We start from the raw sequence: 11,633 nt of genomic DNA on the forward strand, positions 1-11,633 counted from the left end.
AGAAACAAATCCCTTGCAATATCATTGGAGTGGAAAGAATGTTGGACCATCAACCACAATGTTTACTGAACTTTCTAGCATATTCAATTTGCTTTTGGTAATATATAACCTGTTCCGTCAGTAGTTCTGATTTCTCCTCAGACTCAGGTATTTAAGAGAGTGTTCTATGCTTTCCAGATGGTTGGTTACTTTTAAATTCTATTTTTGTTACTGTACTATAGACAAAGTGACATGTAGAATTATGGTCTTTCATGTATTATGCATCTTTGAATCTCATCCTACTTCTCAAGGAGAAAATCTATTTTTTTCTCTCCATGTCTGTTAATTCTACTTTATTTCATGGTTCAGTAATTAATTATTGTTTAATTGATCTGCCATTTTGATAGTGGGATTTTAAAGTCTTCCATTATGAATATATTTCTATTTATTTCTTCCTGTATTTCTCCATTAACTTTTGTTTTAGGTATTTGTTTGCTTTATTTCTTGAAGACAGTTAGATTTAATGTTAATATTTTACCTGTTAATATAGTTTTTACCATCACATAGCAATCTTGTTTCTCATATGTATTGTTTTAGTTTCTGATCTATTTTACCTAATACCATAATAGTAACTCTGCTTCTGCTTCTCTCTCTCTCTTTTCACTTTCTTTCCCTAATTTATTTTTGTTTTGTTTTCAAACAGGTTGAAATTCAGACCATCTCTTAAAAGCCCTCTTATCTCTCATTTTGATAATGATGCCATTAACAACTTTTAGCTTAGAAAAATCACAAAAATACCTATTGGTTATATTTTTTATGCCTATTCTAATTTCCTGGAACTTTGAGAGCCAAGAGCCCCTGAAATTTGCATTTTCAAAGATTTTATTTATTTATTTATTTATTCATTTGAGAGAGCAAGAATGAGAGAGAGAGAGAGCACATGAGAGGGGGGGAGGGTCAGAGGGAGAAGCAGACTCCCCGCGGAGCAGGGAGCCCGATGCAGGACTTGATCCCGGAACTCCAGGATCACGACCTGAGCCAAAGGCAGTTGCCCAACCAACTGAGCCACCCAGGCGCCCCTGAAATTTGCATTTTTAAATAAACTCATCTTTTACAAGCCAATCTGTACTTCTTTATGGAGTATCATCAACATCATTATGGTTAATACCATATTTTCTGATAATGAAGGTGACTAGTTAGATATAAAGATACTACTTCAAGCTTTTGCCAGAGTCAGAAATGCCAGATAGGTTATTTTATCATCCAGTTTTCTATTCAATAATATTTTGAAGGCGTTACAAGTAATTTTGTACAGAATTCCCCAAATAGTGAAAAACATATGGATTCCCTCTGAACATTTGCAGGCTTTTAAATTGTTCTCAAAGCAGTCCAGTGATGAGTCCTAGAATAGTTAGGGTATTGTATATTGCTATGTATGTGAGAGAGAGAATGGAACATATGTCTGTAGTCTGCTGAAAAAAGACCCCAAAGATATCAGGTCTTAGAGCCTATAAATATTACCTTATTCTGAAAAATAGTCTTTGCAGATGTGATTAGGTTAAGAATCTTGAGACAGGGAGATTATCCTGGATTATCTGGTGGCCCTAAATGTCATTGCAAGTGTCCTTATATAAGACAGGCAGAGGGTGATCTCACACACACACACACACACACACACACGGTGGGGGAGCTGAGAGAAAAAGGAAGGAGAAGAAGATGAAGAAGAAGGAGGAAGAGGAGGACAAGGAGGAGGAAGAGGGGAAAGAAGGAGCAGAGGAACAGCTGAAGATGTTAGCCTTGAAGATTTGAATGATGAGGCCACAAACCAAGGAATGTCAGCAGCTACCAGAAGTTGGAAGCGGCAATGGATGGATTCTCCCCAAAGCCTCTGGGAGAGAGCAAGGCCCTGTAAACACCTTGATTTCAGTCCAGTGATATTGGTTTAGGAATTCTGGCCTCCAGATTTCTGACAGAATAAATTTGTTGTTTTAAACCATCAAGTTCATGATAATTTGTTAGAGCAGCCATAGGAAATGAATACAATGTCAATGAATAATACATTTTCAGTTATCAGAAGATTTAAGAACCATACCTCTGGGGGCACCTGGAGCTCTTTTCTTCTTCCAATCCTGACCTCATGGCACCATTACAAGTCAATCACACCGTAGACTAAAGGAAACCACTCTGCACTATCTTTCAATGCCTATGTTATCAGCCACATTGAATAATTTCTCAAGAAGTCTCAATATTATGTAGGCCAGCAGGCATTTCCACCCACTGCTGCGACAATTCCATATGGGTTGATCTCTAAGGACCTGGCTATTTCTCAAATTCTCTGATCTATCAGGAGACTCTACCTTTAGTGGGGTCCTATGCAATGGGAGCAGGGTTCCCAGATATAGTAATAGGAGCCAACACTGGTATCTACTATAAAACCAGAAGTCTGCATGGAAGTGACCCACAGGGGTAAAATAAGTTGCCTTTAGACCCAGGAGAAGATTCCGCTAAGATCTTAGGATTCTTCCTAAACAAAATTGGCTTTAATTATCTAGTTAAGAAGAATATGGGAACACTCTAGGTTCAATAAAACCTGAACAAAACACCCTGCCTCCAAAATGCCAAGGGAATGAAACCTACAAATGGAATGCCGCTGTTCAGGTAAGGCGTGTCATTTCTCTGCTCACAGAGATTCCCATTTGGCAGAGTATCTGTGTGTAGGTGACTTTAGAACCAGCTGGGCTCCCCTCCCCCGCCCCGCAAAGGCACTGGAGATAGGTGCAAGGCCTTCATGGGTTTCTCCATCACTTTTTTTTTTTTAAGTTTCCTTTCTTGGTTTTGTTTTGTTTTTCAAACCAGGAGAGTGGCCTGCATTTCCAAGGTCATTAGCTCTTCTTTTCCTGTCTCTTCTTTTCACAACCATATTGTTTTGTTTTGTTTTTCTTTAACCTAGGAAAAAACGTAACCACAAAAGTAATGTGTATCCTTCAAAATAGCAGCTGAAAAAGGCACAGGATGTGTGAGACTAAAAACGCTCTTTTGGTTTCCTCTCCTTTTTTGTGTGACTTTCCTTAGGTTCCTCCCAGAGGGAGCCTGCTATAAGTGACATTCTTCTGTTTGGCTTAGGAGGGGGAAGTTCCCCCAATGGGAGCATCATCTCCTTAGGAACATAACCTGGTCTGTTCTGTGCCTTTCGGCATGGGCTTAACTGCAGTTGAGCGATGAGTCTCCGCTGCGTTGTCTTCTTCATAAGGAGATTAGTCTTCATGCTCTCTGCAGTTGTTTGAAAATAATCATGGATCATGGATCCCAGTGCTTCTGAAATACTGGCTTTCCTAGGGAACTCTGTAAGAAAAACTTCTTAGAACTCTGTCTTCAACCAACAGAGCTGTTTCCTTTCTTTTTGGGTGCATTCCATAAGACAACGGGACTTATGAGTTCAAATTCTTGCCTCACAGAACTACTCATTCTTAATGACATGTGTCCTTTCTTCCACTTCTCATTTCCTACACCCCCTTTGCTCATTCTATCTTCCTTTATTTCTAGATCTTTGCACGGTCTTCTGCAACCACCTACTTGCTATTGACTAGGGACCTTTCTCACCCCCCTTATTTGGGGTGTGACTTTTATAAAGTATATAGGAACTGTGGCAAGGGGTTTTTCAAAAAACTGAATTGAATTGCTTTGATAAATGCCATTAAGACTCCTTGTCTGCAGTATACATATGTTTGTTTCTGTTACATGTACTCTAATCCTTCATAAAATTAACTCTGGTCTCTCAGAATGATGGTCAGGCTATTTCTTGGTAATGACTATAACGCAATGTTTTATTATGCCTCCAAAGTATCATCTTTCTCTTTGTAGGAGATAATTAATTCACTTACAGAAAGAAATGAGTTTCAAAGTTTAAAAACTGACTAATGCAAAGAAAGGAAAAACTGGTTATGATCTATCTGGAGAAGCATGCTCCATAGGTAGTTTGACCCACAGCACTGAAAGATGAGGCATTGAAAGAGTCAAGAACAAGTGGTCCCCATCTGAGTAGTGTATAGTCACATTGAAATATCACCCGCCCTTTTATCTTTTAAAAAAAAAATTTTTTTTAGTAGGCTCCATGCCCAACATGGGGCTTGAACACAAGACCCTGAGATCAAGAGATCAATGCTCTACTGACTGAGCCAGCCAGGTGCTCCTATTGTCCTTCTTTTTGGTGACTTAAGGAGCTTTAACTGAGACTCTACTACTTTACTTTTTTTTTTAAATAAAGATTTTATTTATTCATTTGACAGAGAGAGACAGTGAGAGAGGGAACACATGCAGGGGGAGTAGGAGAGGGATAAGCAGGCTTCCTGCTGAGCAGGGGCTTGATCCCAGGACCCTGGGGTCATGACCTGAGCCAAAGGCATATGAGATGCTTGAGGACTGACCCACCCAGGTGCCCTGAGACTCTACTACTTTAGGAAAGTTCCTAAGTGTATGGGTATTTCTAGAATGACTAGTAGTTTTTGTTTCTTTTCTATTGACTAGAGGTTTATTTGCAGTTTTATGCAGTTCTGTTCTTTCAGGGAATGTCTTCCTGCATTTGTTCCTTCAGTTCTTCTATTCCATAAAAAACTGGCCCTGAGTGAGTACTTAGAAAGGGGAAGAAATGCTCTTTTTTCTTTGCTGTTTCCACTGAGGAAACCAAAGGCAGACCACTTCCTTGTTATATCTTTTAGCATCTTATCAGATTTTCTTTTTTAATATTTTTTTCTCTGTGTGTGGTCTTATAATGCAAATGTCAGTTAAGCGTGCTATTTCTGGCTTAGGTCAGGTATTTTCTCGAGACAGATTTTATAGGCCTTTTATGCAGTGTGATCAACCAGCCCCAAGAATATCCGAAGGACAAACTTTCATGTTTAATGTACCTAACATGCCTGAATTTCCCTTGGCCTTCAAAATGTATGTCCTGAATCAGCTCTTATTTTATCTGTCTGAAACATCCTTTAAGGGAAATTACAAAAATAAAAAAGAGGTTTTTACATAAATATTTGGTTCTTGGTTCTCTGGAGTTTTAATAAGTCAAACTTTCTCTCCCTTTGCTTAAAATAAGCCAGAGGAAAACTAGATGAATGATTACACAGAAACCGTCTCTTTAGATGCTGTCTGCCTCAAAGTACAAACAATTTTTCTGTTGGGTATAAGTTCTTTCTGTTATGCAGTGATTCAAAGCATAACAGAAGAAAGTGGATTGTACCAAATTCAAAGTAAAAATCCAAGTAGAATTCTCCAGCTGTGGTGGGCTTATTTGCATTTCCCATATTTTTTTTTAGGTCCCTTAAAGTGGTCTGGGACCCAGGCTAATTTGCCCAGTATGGACTAGGGAATAAATAACTCCTTTTGTATCTGAGTGCTTCGTAGGGAGCAGTCTGCAACAGGGAGGCTCTTAAACACATTTCTTTAAGACCTCTTTTTGTCCCTGGCATGGGTCAGCGGGCACAATGTACTTCTTACACTTTAATCTCACCTGGAGCTCCTTTGGTTATAAATTCTCAAATTCCTTTACCATTATCACCTCACTAAAGAGACAAATATTTTTAACAGTCTTCAGCATCAAAACCATCTTAAAAAAAAATTTTTTTTTTTTTTTTAAATAGAGTGTATTGGGACAAAAGAAGAAACCAGCTCATTTCACCAGCTCAAGGATCTGGCAATATCACCCAATTGAAGAAACACAGTTCTCAAGGACGTGCCCTACCGCTGCTGGCCCTGGGAGTGCAGCAGCATGGAGTCTGATCTGGGCAACATAGGTTAACTGTGTCCATCAGTTCTAAGGGTTTCTTTGTCAATAACCCGTTGTGAGGCCTTTGTCAGGTCTTTGTGTCTACTAAGGGTGAGGATCACAGGGGACAGTTACAGGTAGGCACAGACTGCCGTGTTGATCTAGGACATATCTCTGAGTAAATAAGAAACAGCCTTCTCATCAATATCTATGGCTGAAAACCATCTATACCAGAAGCCACCTAGAAATCACACACACACACACACAAAAGCCCTTACTGTTTCTGTGCTGCTAATTACGCTGCTTTATGAATGATTTTCTTGTTTAGTAACTACTGCCAGATGCAATGTATCTTGGGGTTCGAAGGTGGAAAGGTCACTTTAGTGATGTTTGACCACAGTTCCAATGACCACAGTTTTGCAGGAGACCAAAATCATTCAAGTTTTTCTTTTGATTTTTGAATATTTTTGTTTAATGATCATAAGGAAAGTAATTTCGTAGTGGCCTTTAAAAATAAGTCTGTCTAAACAAGCATGACCTTCCCATTAGGTTGAATTGCAATCTGTTCTTGGACTAGGCAGAAAAAGAACTATGAGAACTTCTTGTAGCCTTTTTCCAGGACTGTGATTCTATTAGTTAGAACATTGTTTGCACCCAAGGCAAAGTCCTCTGGCTATTAAGTCTGAAAACATGGGACTTCACACTTCTAGTTTTCAGAAATTTAAGTGTCCCAAGCCAGCCACATTTGTTTTTTGATTTCCTGCCCAGCACTTCTTCTATTTTGACTTAGATTTAAATTGCACACATATATTTTTTTAATTGCACATGTCTTAGATGTAATTAATGAGTATGTATGAAATATAAGGTATAACATACAAATATATTTAGAGATGTGGAATATCAAACCCTGATTAGACTATCTCACTCATTATCATAAAGGTTCTAGACAAAATAATTTTTAAAATTATTTAGCAGTTAAGTTTACAAAATATTTCTGAGAGAGAATGTATATTGCCATATGTTCCCCTAATGAATGTAGCTGCATTTTATTTATTTTTTTTTAAAGATTTTATTTATTTATTTGACAGAGAGAGAGAGAGCACAAGTAGGCAGAGAGGCAGGCAGAGGGAGAGGTTAGAAGCAGGCTCTCCACTGAGCAGGGAGCCCGACGTGGGGCTCGATCCCAGGACTCTGGGATCATGACCTGAGCCGAAGGCAGCTGCTTAACCGACAGAGCCACCCAGGAGCCCCAAATGTAGCTGCATTTTAAACAATATTTTCAGAGTTAGGATTAAGTGATATTATTTTCTTTATTTCATTAAAGTGTCACAGTGTTAAATAATTCACCAGAATCCATATAAAGTTAGCATTGTTTTTGTCTCTGCTGTGGGGAAAAGATTAAAAAATAAGGAAAAAAATATAGGGATCTCATGGGGCCTTTTAATCAGATCCTGGGGTAATTAATACATTTTTTTTTAAAGATTTTATTTATTTATTTATTTATTTGAGAGAGAGAGAATGAGAGAGAGCACATGAGAGGGGGGAGGGTCAGAGGGAGAAGCAATCTCCCTGCTGAGCAGGGAGCCCGATGCGGGACTCGATCCCGGGACTCCAGGATCATGACCTGAGCCGAAGGCAGTCGCTTAACCAACTGAGCCACCCAGGCGCCCTAATACATTTTTTTAAAAATTGGTGTTAAATGAAGTCTGCCTTCATGTGCTTTTTATATGTGCCCTACTATGTGTGTCAGGTTTATCTCATTTTAGGAAAGTGCACAAGAAGATGGAATTAACAGTGTGCAAATTTAATCAAACATCTAAGAAACCCACTGAAAGAAATTTCTTAGTACTAACTTCCTATTCCTTTTCTGTTATAACAAAATGGGATTAAAAATGGCAAACTGTTGCTTTCTCCGTACTAATTAAAATAATAATTTTGGTAAAGATAGAAGGAGGGCAAATTCCTATACTGAAAGCCAGCCAGAATAGAGTGGACAGAGCACTGGGGACTTAAGTCTGGCTTGATGACGCAGGGCCTTGAAGTTTAGATTATACACATACACACATTGTGGGCATGGTGGGGGTGGGGAGGAGGGTTGTAGATCATATATGCAGTCATGACAGAGAAATATCAGTGCCTCCTCCCACAATCCATGTTGCCAAAATAATGACTATGATAACAGCAACACTTCTATGTCATTTGCCTGGAAGTTCTAGCCTTCCTGGGTAAAGCCCAATATGACACTTAGTAAGATTTCACTGGAGTAAGGCAGACTTCTTATGATAGCCAGCTTCTGTGCGTATTTCTTTTACCTTGCTTGACTTATACACACACACAAGATCTCTATTATATGTTGTTAGTAATGTTGGTTTATACAGTATCCCTTCTTCTAACATAGGAGTATTAGAAATGTATCTAATTTATCCTCATTAAGAAAAAAAAGAGGGAAACTTTTCAATGGCCTGGAAATTTCTGTTTGGTGTTTCCTTCTTTCTCATTCGCTCAGAGTGCCAATCAATCTTTACAGAGCAATCTTTTTGTTTTGTTTTGTTCTGAACAGGTTATTTGCAGAAACTTTCAGCAATTCTGTCAGAAAAAAAAATTCCACACTACTCATTGTAACACGACATAGAGATTTATGGCTCTATCCTCCCTATCTTGCTGTTACGCCCCACATTACTCAGCATGTATCCACTGGAGGCCCCCGCGCAGTCCTCTCTCAAGGTGGTCTTGGTGTCCTTGTTCATGCTGTTTCCTTCACTCTGGCTGTTGTTCTCTCTTCCTTTCTCTGCATCCAAATCTTTTCCATCCCTCCAACTAAAATCCTGTCTCCTCTATGAAACTTCACCAGGTCCTCCAGGTCATTCTAGACCTCATTCAATGTCATATTATGAACACTTGGCTTATTCAAGTATTACTGGTAAAATATGAGGCATGGTGAAGTTTAAGCAAGACGAGGGTTCAGGTTGTTTGAGTGGATTCTGCCTGTTGGACCATCTCTGTGCCTTTTTGCCATTTCTCTCTCTCTCTCTCTTTGACTTTTCTCATCTTTTCTCTCTTTTTTTCTCCCTCTCTTTTAAATGTGAAGAGACATGTCCCAAGCATGGATGTACGTGGAAAGCCATACTTTGGAGGAGGGAAGCTAATAGATGGCAACTAAAAGACTGTGGAGAGTATCTAGTCTTTCCACCATCAAAAAGAAACAAAACAAAAAACCCAAATGCCACAGTCAATCAAATCAAGAGAACTGAATTTATTATTAGGGCAATTCCCAAAGGCATATTACAGCCTGAGATTCTGAGAGAAAACAACAAAACCCTGAAAAAAAAATAATTAAGTCAGTTCATCAAGGAAAACAATGACATGGTATAAAATAAAATAATTGAAAAACATATATGGTATTGAGGTAGGGAGGTGGTAAGAAATATAAACCTGGGAGATAAGAAATTTAGAATCAATAAAGATTTATCTAAAGTTATGGAGAGAAGAACAGTGCTTGCTTATACCTGAAGAGAGGCAAGGTGAAGCCTTCACCATTGCCTAGAAGAAATACTTTTTTTAAAAAAATATTTTTATTTATTTATTTGCGAGAGAGACAATGAGAGACAGAGAGCATGAGAGGGAGGAGGGCCAGAGGGAGAAGCAGACTCCCTGCTGAGCAGGGAGCCCAAAGCGGGACTCGATCCCAGGACTCCAGGATCATGACCTGAGCCGAAGGCAATCGCTTAACCAACTGAGCCACCCAGGCGCCCAGCAAGGATCACTTTTAAAAATAGAGTCTCCTCGGGCGCCTGGGTGGCTCAGTTGGTTAAGCGACTGCCTTCGGCTCAGGTCATGATCCTGGAGTCCCGGGATCGAGTCCTACATCGAGCTCCCTGCTCAGCAGGGAGTCTGCTTCTCCCTCTGACCCTCCTCCCTCTCATGCTCTCTGTCTCTCATTCTCTCTCTCGCAAATAAATAAAAAATTTAAAAAAATAATAATAATAAAATAAAATAGAGTCTCCTTATTCTTCCAAAATCACCATGATAAAGGAAAATAAAGGTCTTCTGGAAGCCCCTTTACATTCAGTAGCCAATGGTAAGCTATCACTATGTTTTTAACTTTCTTTTGTTGAGTCATCAAACTTTCCTCCTCCCCTACTCCTTCCAGGGTCAACAGACAATCTTTTATTAAATCATGGGACTGTATTTGCTATGTTTGGTTTTGATCCAGCTTCTTTATTATCTCTCCTGTTGTTGTGCACTACACTGTTTTGTAGACACACCAGATAAAATGGGGAAACAAAACCAGGAGACTATTCCCAGACTGTTTGCCAACTGATTTTAAACTGTTGCTGGATACTAGTACCCAAAATAATGAATGTTTTTTATTTCCAAGTCTTGTAGAATAGAAATGGGGGGGGGGGTTAATTTCTGATTCTGTCAAATGCCTTCATTCTTTCTTTGCCTTAGTTTCCTGATTTGTTTAATAGTGTCCCGAATTTTGTTTTCTTTTCTTCCCTAATTCTATGTAGTGCAAATGCCTTGAATATTTTTCCATCAGTCCATCATAACAAGAGAAGCAGGAAGGATATATGTATAATCATTTATAATCCTCCAGATCTTGCTATCAGAATTCCTTAGTTTCCAATTGTAGTGTCTCAGGAAGTCTATGAAACTATGCCAGTTCACAAAGTAAACCTTGCAGAGTTGGTCCCTGGACAAGTGAGGCCCAGGGAATTTCAGTAAGTTGCCACAAGACATATGGCTGGCTAGGGTCAGAACTCATGAGACCTGGAATTCAACTTTTGCCATTCTCAATTGAACACTTAATTTTCACTGAAATTTCAGAATGCCTAAGCAGACTTAAGGTCTGGATTGGGTTTCTCTCTCAGTCCAGTATAATCTTTGGAAACATATGATCAGAAAGATATGAAGATCTTGAACTATTTCACAGGAATTTTGGGTCTGATTCTACAGAGTCTGAGACCTAACCTTTTCCTTCAGCAGAGCCACATTTCCAAGGACCTCAGCCACAACCTACTTTCTTCACAGTTGACCCAGGTCAGAGTTGACACAGCTGAAACATTCTAGAGTATATCCACATCTCAGGTTGAACCAGGACACAGTGGGGTGGGAGAAGAGTGTAAGATCAACCATCTGTCCAAAGGGCCACACAATCATTAACCCAGTAACACTGCAGGCCAGTATCCTCTCTCACATTAGTTATAAGTAAAATATTTTCAAAATGTAATTTTGCTTTATTCTTAATATATATATTTTTTAATTTTGCACAAAACAACTAAAGACTCATCATCGAGTACCTTGCCTTTGAATCACAAGTCAGCCCGGTGTGCACGTGGGTTTTGTTAAAATCTGCACAAGACTGGAACATTTTGTTTCAGGAATGTGAGATTTACAAAATACAAATGTGCCAAGAGCCTTCCTCCAAATTGCTCTGGGAGTAGGCAGGGAAGTTACTGACCTTCCGAGGGAGGGAGAGAAGACAGGGCAAGTCTGAGTGAGGTAACGCCCTTGGGTGAGGTCCTAGGAAGATAAAAAGATCACAAGGATAGAGCGTATTAAACATTTCTGCGCTCCACTGGGTCTCTTCCACAATAGAGAGGAAATGGAGGTGTGGACGCCCAAAAGTTCCAGTCTTTAGACTTGCGGTGGGGGCAGCAAGCAGGAAAGGGCCGGCCTAATCCGCCGCGTGCGGCAAACCCAGGAGCGTTCACTTGATTTTGTTACAGACCTGCAACATTGAGCCCCGAGGTTAAACTGGCTGGAAACGAACTCAGAACCGGAAAAACCAGGCCCGCACCCAAGGAACGCCCGCCCCACCCCAGCTGGATCCTGCGTGGGACCTGGGGCGGGGGCAGAGTCTGGCGCGGCGCCCGGCCCCGCCCCTCCCGCC

The sequence above is a fragment of the Mirounga angustirostris genome, unplaced genomic scaffold, assembly GCF_029215605.1.
Source record: "Mirounga angustirostris isolate CCGP_5_RB_7025 unplaced genomic scaffold, mMirAng1.0.hap1 SCAF_3, whole genome shotgun sequence".
Lineage (NCBI taxonomy): Eukaryota > Metazoa > Chordata > Mammalia > Carnivora > Phocidae > Mirounga > Mirounga angustirostris.